This window comes from Mytilus edulis, chromosome 2, assembly GCF_963676685.1.
Source record: "Mytilus edulis chromosome 2, xbMytEdul2.2, whole genome shotgun sequence".
Classification (NCBI taxonomy): domain Eukaryota; kingdom Metazoa; phylum Mollusca; class Bivalvia; order Mytilida; family Mytilidae; genus Mytilus; species Mytilus edulis.
The window spans coordinates 70533178-70547337 of NC_092345.1; positions in this window are offsets into that span (position 1 = coordinate 70533178).

Below are 14160 nucleotides of genomic sequence, written 5' to 3' on the forward strand. Positions count from 1 at the left end.
TGTTCTGACGGGTCAAGAAAGTATAATTTTCAAAATTGACTGAATTGTACTCCTGGAAGAACTCGTTTTTTTTTATTTACTTATACACAGGCTGCCATCTACGATACAACCATATAATTCTATGTGGTTTTGTTGAAACATGGTCCTAATTTAGACTTATTTTTTTAAATTATTTCTTCCCACAAGAAGTTGCGCCAGTCACCGTCGTTGTAAATGGATGTTGAAAAATAAACCGGTCCTGATCTTTTTGTTCACTGCATGGCCTTGATTGTGACGATCGTTCTTGTAGTATGTGCGACGGAGACGACGGTAATGGGATAACTTCCCTCCGTGTTAGCGTTGGCGTTGGATATACTTCAGTGGCCTGCGGATATGCATTACTGATTTTCCTTATCAACACATTTTTTCTTGAAAAATTCATTTCACAAATAGGACAATAATTTTTATCCATCTTCGCACATGTAAGATTTTTGTGAAATGAAAAAAATCTCCGAGATTTTATATAGTCTTTCAAATGCATTCTGGGAAATAGAATAAAAAATAAGATAATGATGTATGTTCTAGATAAATCTAACTGTACTCTGATAAGTTTTTTTAAGTTGCATTATTGGTAATATGAGCATATGTAAACCTATAAAAAAATTTCTTTTTTATAGATACTCATTCACTTGTGAACAACCAACAAGGAAAGATGGAAAGTAAAGTACATGTTTTAAAACATCACCGAAATGGGAAGACATTCGAAAAGGTCGACTGATTCAGAAACAACTTGCTGGTTACTACAATCCAGAGGAAAACACTCCATTCAGGTCTTGAAATGGTTGAGATATGTATCTTAATCAAAAGGAATACATATATAACACGCACGTAATGGCGGAGACAAGAACATATGCAACTACAGAGTTGGTGGCTATCACAAGAATGAGGCTTGAGAAGAAAACGTTTTTGAATATCATGGATGTTTCTGGCATGGGTGTTCACAGTGCTACAGTAAACAAACAGTAGACACGGTTAATCAAATGGCTGATCTCCATCAATGCACCTAGAAAACCAGGTCATAAATACATATCTAAATGGGAAAACGAGTTTAACAAGGAAATAGTTGAAAAATATTGATATTAAAACTTTTGTAGAATATGTGAACTACGTCACTCCACTTGAACCTATGAATGGATTTCTCGTGTGATAAAACAGAAGCCTTTATACTATACCATAAAGCTTAAGGTTTATGAAAAAAATCAAATATTATGATGTAAATTTACCTCAAGTGGAGTATGTGTCAGACCCATCCTTTTATTTTGATATGTTGACCAGTGATCAACAAGTAGTAACTTGTGTCAACTTTACTTACTAATGAAATGGTGGAAATTAGGTTGAAAAACAATGAATTCATGGAAACGTCTGCAAGAACCAATGTAGTATAATCTGCACATACTACAGCTCATGCTAGATTTAACCTGTACAGTTTTCTGCAGGAATTCAAACTGTATGTAAAGTACGTGGTATTTACATTCAATAATAAAAATGCACTTAGCATAAATTTTGGTGCTGTCAAGGATAATTACAGTTACAACTTGTGAGAAGACAACAATAACTGTCGTGGATGAACATAAACTCATAAGAGATTCAAATATAACACAGATTATAGAGAGATGTAATTGTGTCCTATTATAACACATTACAATTAAGAAATGATTTTACCATATATGGTATGGACTGTTGCATATTGTGAACAATGATATATTACCCGACTGATGTTTTGATAGATATGTATAGATATGTTCTTATGTATAATAGAATATTTATGAATTCTAAATTGTTTACATCATTTGCCGAAAATGTAAACAAATTTCAATAAACTTACCTAGGAAATGCCTACAAAAAAAACACAAATTGCACAATGCACAAATACCAAAGACACGACATGCAAACCAAATAGGTTCTGAAGAAAAAGCTGATCATGCGTCGTAAATACAACGAGTTAAATATATTTTTTATCAGCATTGCATGTTATAAGGGAGACTACAGTTGCAATGCCCAACATCAAACAAAGTTGTTACCCTTTAAAAAAACATGTTGCCTAATACATACAATTTAATATACATATACAAACTTGTCTAAAAATTTACTCCTCCCAGTTGCCTGTACAAAGTAAAGGCAAAAAGTGCCCTGAAAAGACCTGGATGACTACTGCTATGTTTCATCTCATAGAGACATAAATTGGGACTGTTGCCAGAATAAAGGAATATTGTTGCGTTGAAAATTCAATTCTGAAGTAGACAAAAAGTGAAGGTAGGACAGAATTTTAGTGTAAGTTCAAACTCTAACAAGTTCGGGGCGTATACATGTCAAAAATATGCCCTATGTTTTGACCTCATAAGTTTTCTCTACATTTACTTTAAGTTTCCACATTAGACAATATTGTGAAAAATTATCAAGCATAAGTTGCAGATCTTCAATCGATTCTGCTAATAAAATGGTGTCATCTGCATATAAAAGCAAAAATATTTTTAAATACACTGTAAGTTCATTTTCAGCATCTTTGCTGATAGATTCTAAACCTTTAATATCTTTTGTTTCTAAATATGATTGCAATAATACAGGCGATAAATTTTCTCCCTGTCTTACTCCAATTTCAGAGAAAAAGATCTCCGAAGTTTCATTGTTATGTTTAATACATGATTTTACATTTTCATACACATTTTGTATAATTCTTAAAAATTTGCCAGTAATATTTGTATGAACAAGCTTAAAAAATAATGAGTTACGGTGAACAAAGTCAAATGCTTTTTCGAAATCGACAAATGCACATTCTAATGCAACAACGTTTGTAACGTTCATTTTGATTGGATAACGTCATTTTTTTTACATGGCATCAATTGACAATTGATACTATGGGACGTACGCGCAAGCGCAGACGGCATATGACAGATTTTAATTACATGTTTTAACGTTGTTTTCTGTCAGTTTCATTAGAATGGAGATAACAATATTGTATTTTAAGCTCCGACGGCATCAATTGGGGATTTGATGGTCGGTCGCCAGTAAACTTAATTTGCGACCATCAAATCCCCAATTGATGCCGTCGGAGCTTAAAATACAATACAGGTATCTCCTTAGTGTAGCTTTTTCTTTCTGAGAGAGAGTAATTCAAATAATGCATACAATGCAAATATGTGATCATTTGTTGAGTAACCATGCCTAAAACCAGCTTGGTTTTCATGTAATAATTTATTTTCTTCTATAAAAATATTTAATCTATCATTCAAAATGGATGTAAAAACTTTTCCTAGACAAGATAACAATGTAATAGGTCTATAATTTTTAGGATTCATCTTGTCTCCTTTGTTTTTGTATACTGGTATCATGTGACCTATAAGCCATTCTTCAGGCAAAATACCTGAATCAAAAACTAAGTTAAATAATTGAACATAAATATCTATCATACTATCCAAAGAAGAACAAATATATTCGTTAATTATTTTATCTTCTCCTGGTGCTTTATTATTTTTGGCATTTTTTACAGCTTTTTTTATCTCATCTTTAGTAATTTTCCCATTTAAAATGTCATTGGAGTTTTCTGGATCCATGTTATTTTGTATACTAAAATCTTCTCTTTTGTCATGCTTGTTTTTATTCAGATCTTTAAAAAAAATGGAATAATGTTTCCAGAGAAATTTTTGATTTCTCTCTTTTTCTATCTTGATTAAGGATTTTCCAAAATTCTTTCGAATTTTTTACTCTCATATATTTCATCTTTTTACGCATATCACGATTAAATTTAATTATATTTTCATCCATAATATTTTTATAATACATTTCAGATATTTTAACTCTATGTTTAAATACATTTGAACCATAATGTTTATATAGCCGCTTAGCTCTCCTAAGCTCTTTTCTAGCTTTATAACAGTCAGAATTAAACCATAACTTGTTACCTCGAATTATACGTACACAGTCATCTCAGTTCCAGAATCTATGACAAACGGGACTATTTAAATTTTGAAATTATCAATTTCTCCCACCTCAGTAGCCATATACCAATTTCACCAGTATATGGAATATACATTGCCCAACTTATTCGGTATTCAAGAGCTTGTAACACCTATTCAGACTTTGTAAAACGTCACCAGTGTCTGAGCAAAAAGTTGATGAACCAGTGGTTTGTCAAAGAACGTTTCGTCCTTTTTTCTAAAAAAAAAAAGTCTATCGGCAGGTACCAAGACCTTGTTGATAAATATTCACAAATACTAATACACGATGGTCTAGAAGTATAGATGCTGGGTACTGACTTTTTTATCATCTTAATAACGTGTTATATTATTCTTTTATTTGTCTTTATGAATATTACTTTTACTGTTTAGTCTGGTTTTATTTTATTTTTTGTATATCAATTTAACGTGACTCTGTACTTATACATCTCGTCAATGTGTTATTGTTCTTTGATAATTTTTGTATCTTTGTCTTTAATTTTTGCTCATGTGCTTTGTCTATATGCCCTCTTGTGTTTCTTTGTTACACGTGGCGTGGCTCTGTACTTACACATCCCGTCATTGTGTTAATGTGCTATTGTAAATTTTTATATTCTTGTCTTTCATTTTTGCTTATGTGCTTTGCCTATATGCTTTTTGTGCATATTTGTTGGTTTTATAGTGATTAATATTATAATACACTGGTGACTGCTGTACCCCTGTTTGTTGACATCTTTGCCTATTGTGTCTATTTGTTTTGTTCACACATCGTTGTCAATATAATGGTATTTTATGCGACTGTCATACAAGTGAGAGGTTAAGCTAGCTATAAAACCAAGTTTAATCAATCATTTTCTACATGAGAAAATGCCTGTAACAAGTCAGTAATATGACAGTTGTTATCAATTCGTTTGATGTGTTTGAGCTTTTAAGTTTGCCATTTGATTAGGGACTTTCCGTTTTGAATTTTCCTAAGAGTTCAGTATTTTTGAGTTTTTACTTTTTTCTATAGTGTGTTCTCATGGTGTACTGTTAGTTTAAACAGTGGTGTTTTTTTTTTCAAAAGTGCACAACATACGATTATCCAATAGAATACAGGATTCGAAAACAAGAAGAAGAACGTATATAAATCTGTACCTCACACCTGTCCCATCTTAGGGAAGGGTTGGTTTCCGCAAACATGTTTCACTACGACGTATTCTATATCGGCATTTGTTCGTTCGTGGAAAGTTGTCTCATTGGAATGGCAATCATACCACATATTCTTATATTTTTATTATCACACAGAAAAAAAACTGAAATCGTAATTGCATCTCTTTTTTAGCATCTTTTCCTAGATATCGCAATCAAAATGTAACTTTATCAATTATCGCCATAGATTTTCCGTAATTAACAACATTGCAATTTTTGTTATTCGGTATCCCAGGAAACTATGCAGTATAACATTATGTGGTGCAATAATTAGTCCAGCATATGTTATTTCAAAATGAGTTCTAAACGAATTTTTAAGCGTGAAATTAAGAAAATACAATTTACTTAAAATGGGGCTCGCATTTATATAAGAGTTCACTTACAATATTTGTGTTTTACTTCATTCTATTTCTGTTACAATTTTTGTGTGTTTAATTTATCATATTTTTGTCACAATTTTTTGGGGTTTAGTTAATTATATTTCGGTCTTAAATTTTCTGTGTTTAGCTTATCCATTTAATCGAGAGAAAAAATTATCACCCGAATCCAATACACAATTAAATTTAGATTCACTCAGCAATGAAGTCATCATTACGTACCGTTTTACACTCAATTATCACCAGTATCTAAACTGCTAAATTTCTCTGCTTAACTCCATCCTTAATATGTTCAATAGCAGATGTTCTATTCGAATGATCACTGCGTCTAGGCTGTTTCAAACAAGGTATGATCTTAAATAATAATGGTAAATTTATTCTTTTGATATGCTGTTAATTTGAGATGAACATCTTTTTGATTAAAATGATCTCAAATTAATCCTATAATTGTAAAGTGCTTTTTGAGATAACACTTATTTAGGTGGTCATTTTAACAGACAATGGAACGTTCAAAAGGTGATAAATTAATGTTTTTTTTATTTTTTTCTAGATCAAAGTCTTGAAGGGGGTAATAGTATACTAATTCAGTCAATACTATTTCGAAGTATCTTAACTTAAGGTAGATGGGGTGTCTAAATTATAATCCATAGACTCTTTTAATAATTTGCCAAAATGTAGTTCATATCCTGCTTGTTTAAAAACATTAATAAAAAGAATGGGTCACCGGACTTATTTCACGCTACAGGCTGTTCAAAATTGTCAAGATTTTGTATAGATTATGCATGGAAAACCCATTTTTCCGCCATAAAACGCAAACCACACCATAGAATTTTGAGATAAAATATGAGAAGATAGCTTCAATATTATGCTTTCAGATAAGGAAAAGAAAAAATGGGGTCACCGGACTCGTTTTCTTGCTACATGTAAAAATGGGTAAATTCCTAACACATTCTATTGTAAAAGTAACACTATCTGAATTATCTGCCCTTGCATTTGAGTTGCCTCCCCTTATTTGACAAAGTTATCATAAATATGATCAAACATGGCATTTTCTATATTATAATGAAAATTCCTACACATGAATTACCTACTACTATAAAAATTTGAACATTTCATCAAAGATCTAGACCTTGTTTTCTAGTATTTCAAAATCCAAGATGGAGGAAGATCTACCTTAATATGTGATTAATTGCAATTTTAATTTAGATTTGCTGAAGAAAAAAAATATTGAAATATCATTAAATCATGCATACATTCTTAGCACAAAGTTTGGATACATTAATAGTCGCCTTTCTTCGTCTGTATTTCCGTTTGATACATCTTGCTTATAGTCTTATCTCATAGATGCATCATCTAGTTTGTTTATTCATGATTGTGTTTTTGTTTCAGATGACAGTTGCTTTCGAGAAAATTATAGCATATATATTTGGTACTACAATAATTCTATTAAACCTACTGTTCTCCGCCATTGGTATAAAGACATTCTCCAAGAAGATCCACAGCCTTTTGGTTTTGTTATTAGGCGTAAGTGAAGGGATTCATGGTATTGCCGTTATATGTATTACATACAACTCCATTAACGATGACATTCCAAAAACAGAAACCCTCCATATCAACTATCCTGTTTGTACTCTACAATTGATAGCTTATTTTGTTTCCATTGGATTTTCATTGACACTATTACTTCTTATTTCAATAGAGAGGTATGTGACGGTGAAGAATTTTAATTTCGTATCTACAAGGCTAAGTCTAAAGAAAAAGTATGTAGCCATTGTCATCTTGATGGGACTGGTATGGACATACATCTGTGTTTTTGTCACGACAGCACCGGTCAAGAAAATTCAAGAATGTAGTGTCGGTACAATCTACCACAATGATAATATTGACATAAACGGATGGGCTATCATTGGCTTGTATGTATCGTTGATTATAGCAAATTTAATTCTTTATGGGAAAACGACAAGTAATTTGTGGAAAATTTTCTACAAGTCTTCAGTTCTGACCCAAAAGAAGTCCAAGAAATCAATTCCTGACTCATCAGTTCCTGTACCTAGACAGGACCAAGCATTGTCAGATGCCGATATCCCATCAACATCCAAGGATCCTATTCACAACCCCTCATTTGCAGCTACGCGAAGAACTTCTCTTTGGAATGTTGCCAAAAATAAAGTAATGCAAAGTAGATCGTCATTTCGGTCAACAGGAATTCAGGGGAAACCTTACACATCTCGGAAGACTATTCAGTTTGAGGACGGACACTCAATTAACTTGGATAATTCTATGGTGTCAGACAAAAGAAGGAGACAGCGGAAAGTATCTACAGTCATACTTAATCAATGGGAAAGAAGGGCGATGTTCACGAACTTCTATTTGATAGTTGCCCAGATTGTCTTCTTTCTACCATTCATTTCCCTTCTAGTAGCTGAATTGTTTGACGCCAACGTTCCACTAGATGCTTGGTCATTCGGCACTCTCTGGCTTATGGTACACTTTCTGATAAACCCGTTCATATTTGCCTGGAGGATCAAAGAAGTTCATTCTGAAATGAGGAAGTTTTTCAGATGCAGTACCCAGGTAGAACCAAGTATTGCAGGATTTTCTCTTCAAAAGCGGAAGTCGCTGAAATAAGGCTGAAAGTGATAAAATTGAAATATATTTATCTTCGTGAATATCAAGTGAAAAGATTTTATAAATTATAAACCATACTTGAGACTTGGTTTATGAAGAAACTACCAGGACAGTGAATAAAACATAATGATGTAAGATTTATTTAGATTGTCATTCAAGGAAACTTCATCATACATGTGAAGTCTTCAGAACTCTTTTAATTAGAAACTGTGTGCAAATGTTCTAGCTGCCGATTATTTCATAATTTGTGTGGTTATTTTTACCCTTTCTTTTATTTTCAGTATGTACAATATGTAATTATGGGAATGAAAGAGCGTGTTGATTCTAGACAACTGAATAAAAAGTTAAATTTGTCTATTCTTGTCCCATAAATTTAATTGACTTTAAATCACCCGAGTTGGATTCATGTGTTTAAAGTTGGTGAACACAGTCTGCTTTGTTGAATGTGTTCTAATGGTGTGCTAAAATATGTTCTATTCTTACCGTGTCAAGTTAAGGAGAATATTATAGTTGAAACCCACAGAATATATTTTTCGTAAAAGATGTCATTGTTCATGGACACAATATTTGTAACACAGCACCAATTAAAGAAGGATAACTCAAAACCAAACGTTTACCTGCAGAAAAACTTCTGAAGCCAAACACTTTTTTTAAAGAAAACTTTTATATATTCTGGTTCCCAAATATGGAACAGTTTACCAAATGAAATAAAGATGACCGATACACTTGTATCTTTTTAAGCATTATGTTAACATTTTTTCATGAAGAAGGCAGATTAAAATTGTATACTGCATGTGTATATATTATTACATGTATAATATTGTATGTACTTTATGCATATGTTATTACTATATGAGAACTCTCTAACAAATGGATCTTCCTCTTGACATATAGATTATTTAATGAAGTCTATCTAAAAATAATATGTGGTGTGCTTGAAAATGAGACACTACTTTTTAAAAGTTTTTGAAATAATTCCTAATTGGTAAAAACTTGCACTAAGTCAAAAGAATTCCTTAGTTAGGGCAATATCTTGTATAAAAAAAAGTAAAAACACAAAAATACTGAACTCCGAGGAAAATTCAAAAAGGAAAATCAAAAATCAAAAGGCAAAATCAAAAGTCCAAACACATCAAACGAATGGATAACAACTGTCATATTCCTGACTTGGTACATATAGATATAGACTTGTATATGCGGTCATCTGCCAATATCAGTCACATATGCATTTTTTGTATTTTCTTTATTGCTGTTCCTTTCTGCTGTTTTCTGATTCTCCCTATATAGTTTTCAAGACAATAACCAAAACATGATTAATTGGTAAAAAAAAACATCATTTAACTCCATTAATGAATCATCTGATAATTTTAGCGAAAGAAGTAGATAGCTCTCTTGACACACTTAAAACTTTTGTCAGGTCAGAATTTTGTCTATTGTAGTTAATAAAATGTACAACAATTAATGCATTTTACCCGTAAATTCTTTTCTTTTACCCTAAGGATTATAATTTATTCATTGTATGTTTGATTGAACTTTGTAAGTAGTTTCAGAGAAGAAATTTGGAAAAGAAGATAACATAGGACAATGAAGATCAAAGCCAAAAGATATGGCCCATTGTGAAAGGTTAACTATTTTGGGGCCTTCTGTAATACAAGGGTGCACACACTGAAATATTTCGCCTTCTTTACTAATCAATGATATTATGTTGATAGTTCTAAAAATAAAGCTTTATTACAACTGTCACATAAACTTAACATTAACCAAGAAAACAAAACATTGACCAATGAACCATGAAAATGAGGTCAAGGTCAGATGAACCATGCCAGGCAGACATGTAAAGCTAACATTCTTCCATACCATAACAAATATAGTTGACCTATTGGCAATATAGTTTAAGAAAAAGACCAAGACACAAAAATTCAACGCTGAGCAATAAACCATGAAAATGAGGTCAAGATCAAACAAACATGTGCGACTGTCAGACATATAGATTATAAAATATGTCCATACACCAAATATAGTTGACCTATTGCATATAGTATAAGAAAAATAGACCAAAACTCAAAAACTTAACTTTGACCACTGAACCATCAAATGAGGTCAAGGTCAGATGACACCTGCCAGTTAGACATGTACACCTTTCATTCATTCCATACACCAAATAAGGTAGACCTATTGCATACAGTATAAGAAAAACAGACCAAAACACAAAAACTGAACTATAACCACTGAACCATGAAAATGAGGTCAAGGTCAGATATACCTGTCAGTTTTCCATACACCGAATATACTAGTAGACCTATTGCTTATAGTATCTGAGATATGGACTTGACCACCAAAACTTAACCTTGTTCACTGATCCATGAAATGAGGTTGAGGTCAAGTGAAAACTGTCTGACGGGCATAATACCTTGCAAGCTACATAAATATTAACATGATCATAGAAGTGGGAGATGAACACCACTGGACCAACCCAGCAAACAGAAACGCTTTTGGAATTATATTAAATCATTTAAAAAGGACAACACAGGGATCGCCCCTCTAAAAGACAATGGACGATTATTTAATACCGCAATAGACAAAGCTAACATCTTGAACAGACAGTACCAATCAGTCTTTACTAAGGAAAAAAGCGACGACATACCAAAGCCATCAGGTAAACAATATCCACAAATGCCAGTGATTGCAGTCACAAGCATTGATCAAATCTGATAACAATTGTTTACTAAAAGATGTATATTGTTCCAACCTGCAATTAACCAATGGATTTGCTAAAAAGATTGAACAGTTACTTGCTACATTAAATTTTTCACATGTTTGGAAAAATCATGATACTATTTCAAAAAGACGTTTATTATATGCAATTCATACCAAACTTAATGATAGATATCTTAATTATTGGAAAGAAAATATATTTTGTGATAATAAATCAGTACATGGTAATAAGCTGAGAACATATAGACAGCTTAAAGAAAATTATAAATTGGAAAACTATTTATTGTTAAATATAGACAGAAAAGTAATAGGGCATTTTGCTAAAATTCGTATTAGTAACAGTGTTCTTAGAATTGAACAAGGGCGTCACACTAAAACCCCTGTAGAAGAAAGAATTTGTCCTTTGTGCTTCTTAGAAGTTGAAGATGAATTTCATTTCACTTTAAAATGTACAAAACTAAATATAATTAGAGACCAACTGTTTTCCAAAATTAGTGAAATAGTTTCCTCTTTTTTAAATATGACTAATGAAGCAAGATTTAAATTTTTATATACGTGTGTTGAGACTGATATAATTAGAATTATTGTTAAATTTATAAGCGACATGTACATTTCTAGAAATGCTTTATTAAGCACTAAATAACTTTGTGGTACCACCTCCTCATATAATGTTTATGAAATTGCTATGATATATATATGTTTGTATTTTTGTGTATAACAAATTTGTATTGTCTTAATGGTATCAATCCTGTAATTTTGGATTTTAAACCAATAAAAATTACTTACTTACTTACTTACTTACTTACAACAGAAGGCGTTAGAAAGCTATTGAACAGATGCAACCCAAGTAAAGCATGCGGCCCTGATAAAATACCAGCTAGAATCTTAAGGGAATGTGCTGACGACCTAGCAACCCTTTTATGCATTGTATTTAATGCCAGATTCGAATCGGTACAGTGCCAGAAGATTGGAAACAAGCAAACGTAACAGCAATATTTAAGAAAGGAAGCAGATAAAATCATATGATGCTAGTAACTATAGACCCGTCTCACTCACCTGTCTATGTTGTAAATTCCAGGAACACATCATTGTCAGTAACACCTTGAAACATCACAAAATACTTACCAGCTGTCAGCATGGTTTTAGAGCAAGATGAAGCTGTGAAACCCAACTCAGCATGCTTTGTCATGAGCTTGCATCAGCTCTAGACAGAGGAGAGCAGATTGATATGGTTATCCTTGACTTTTCTAAGGCCTTTGATCGTGTCCCGCATAAACGGCTGCTAAACAAACTACAGCATTATGGAGTTACAGGACAAACACATAAGTGGATTCAATCGTTCCTAGCCAAACGTACCCAACAAGTCATCGTTGAGGAAGAATCTTCAGAGAAAGTTCCTGTGGTCAGCGGAGTCCCCCAAGGGACTGACTGACTGACTGACTTGTATCTTTAACCCCCTTTGTAGAGGAACCATACGCTAGTATGTATAACTTGTGGCTTTCTAATATACAGTGATGCCTCCACCAAATGCTTTGAAGTGCTGAGACTATATACACGGTGAGATCCTATCCACACACAATTATATTACAATTCCATTATCCTGTATTTACAATGTTTCTGTGTTGATTAAAAGTCATGTCACATACTTTAAAATTCCTCTCTTTCTTTATATATACACTGGTATCACATTTATACCCCTAACCGATAGATGTATTCTTTAAAAATTAGTATCGATCTTTAAAAATATCAACAGCACTATTCCATAATTGCGGTAAAAACGGTAAAAAGATAAAAGAATGATGAATGCCTCTTCCTCATGAATTAAAAGTTGTATTACAAAGTAATTATCTAAAAGTTATATTCATTTCTTCTAAAAGGTCCTTCATGTATTGTTTAAAATTCTGTTTTCTATATATAATCTAAACTTGATATTTTCACTTTAAGATCGCACACTTTAAAAAAATGTCATCACTAGCATAACTTTAGTATGTATATATATATGCTAAAATAGGTTCGTTACTATTGCTCCTATTCATCAACGACTTACCTGACAACATAACATCCAACACACGACTATTTGCAGACGATTGTATAGTATACAGAACGATAACATATACTGCTGATACTAATGTACTACAAGAAAATCTTTACAAACTTGCAGAATGGGAAAAAACCTGGGGCATGGACTTCCACCCACAGAAGTGTAGTGTACAATTTACCACTAGATCACGTTCACCAATAATACACTCATACACGCTTAAGGGACAAGTGCTAGAAAGATCAAAAAGTACCAAATACCTTGGAGTCGACATTGAATCAGACTTCTCCTGGAAACAACACATCATTAGAGTAACAAAAAAAGCGAACAGCATGCTAGGATTCCTAAAACGCAAACTAAGAACATCCAACAGCGAAACCAAGACAAATGCATATGTTGCAATGGTCAGATCCAACTTAGACTACTGCGCAACAGTATGGAATCCACACCAAAAAGAGCAAGTAAAAAAGGTTGAAATGGTCCAGCATCGAGCAGCCCGTTATGCCACCAACTGCTATAGGAACACCAGTAGTGTGGGCAGCATGTTAGAAGAACTAGACTGGGAATCATTGGAAAACAGAAGAGTTAAATTACAGCTTACATTACTCTACAAAGTTGTTAATGACCTTGTGGACATACCATGCGACACATACTTAACACCAAGAACAAGATCGTCACATACCAAGAAATTCCGGCAATATTCAACCAAGACTAACGGCTACAAATACAGTATTTTCCCAAGGACAGTGACAGTTTGGAACTCACTACCAGCAACTATAGCTGAGGCTTCCGTCTTGGTATCTTTCAAGAGGGAGCTTTCAACACTTTCTATCTAATCTGTGCAGTCCCCCATTTGTCAAGTAAGTCAAATGATGGACTGGAGCTGTGCCGGCGGGGATTATTTCCCCTGGTACCGCCACGGAAGCCGGATTGGTTCAGGCCAGATGAATGAAAAGCAAATGGGAACCCCCTTTTTTTATACATTGCTTTATTATTATTTTTTTTATACTTTATACTCGCTTGTATATTCTTTGGTTATCTTTCAAAATTACTCTTTTTCTAGCGCCCACCAGAAGCGTTGAGTATTGGTCAAATTTGACAGATCAACGTAGAATGTAGATGTAGATGTAGATGCTACGCACATACCAAATATAGTTATCCTATTACTTATAATAAGAGAGAATTTAACATTACAAAAAATCTTAACTTTTTTTCAAGTAGTCACTGAACCATGAAAATG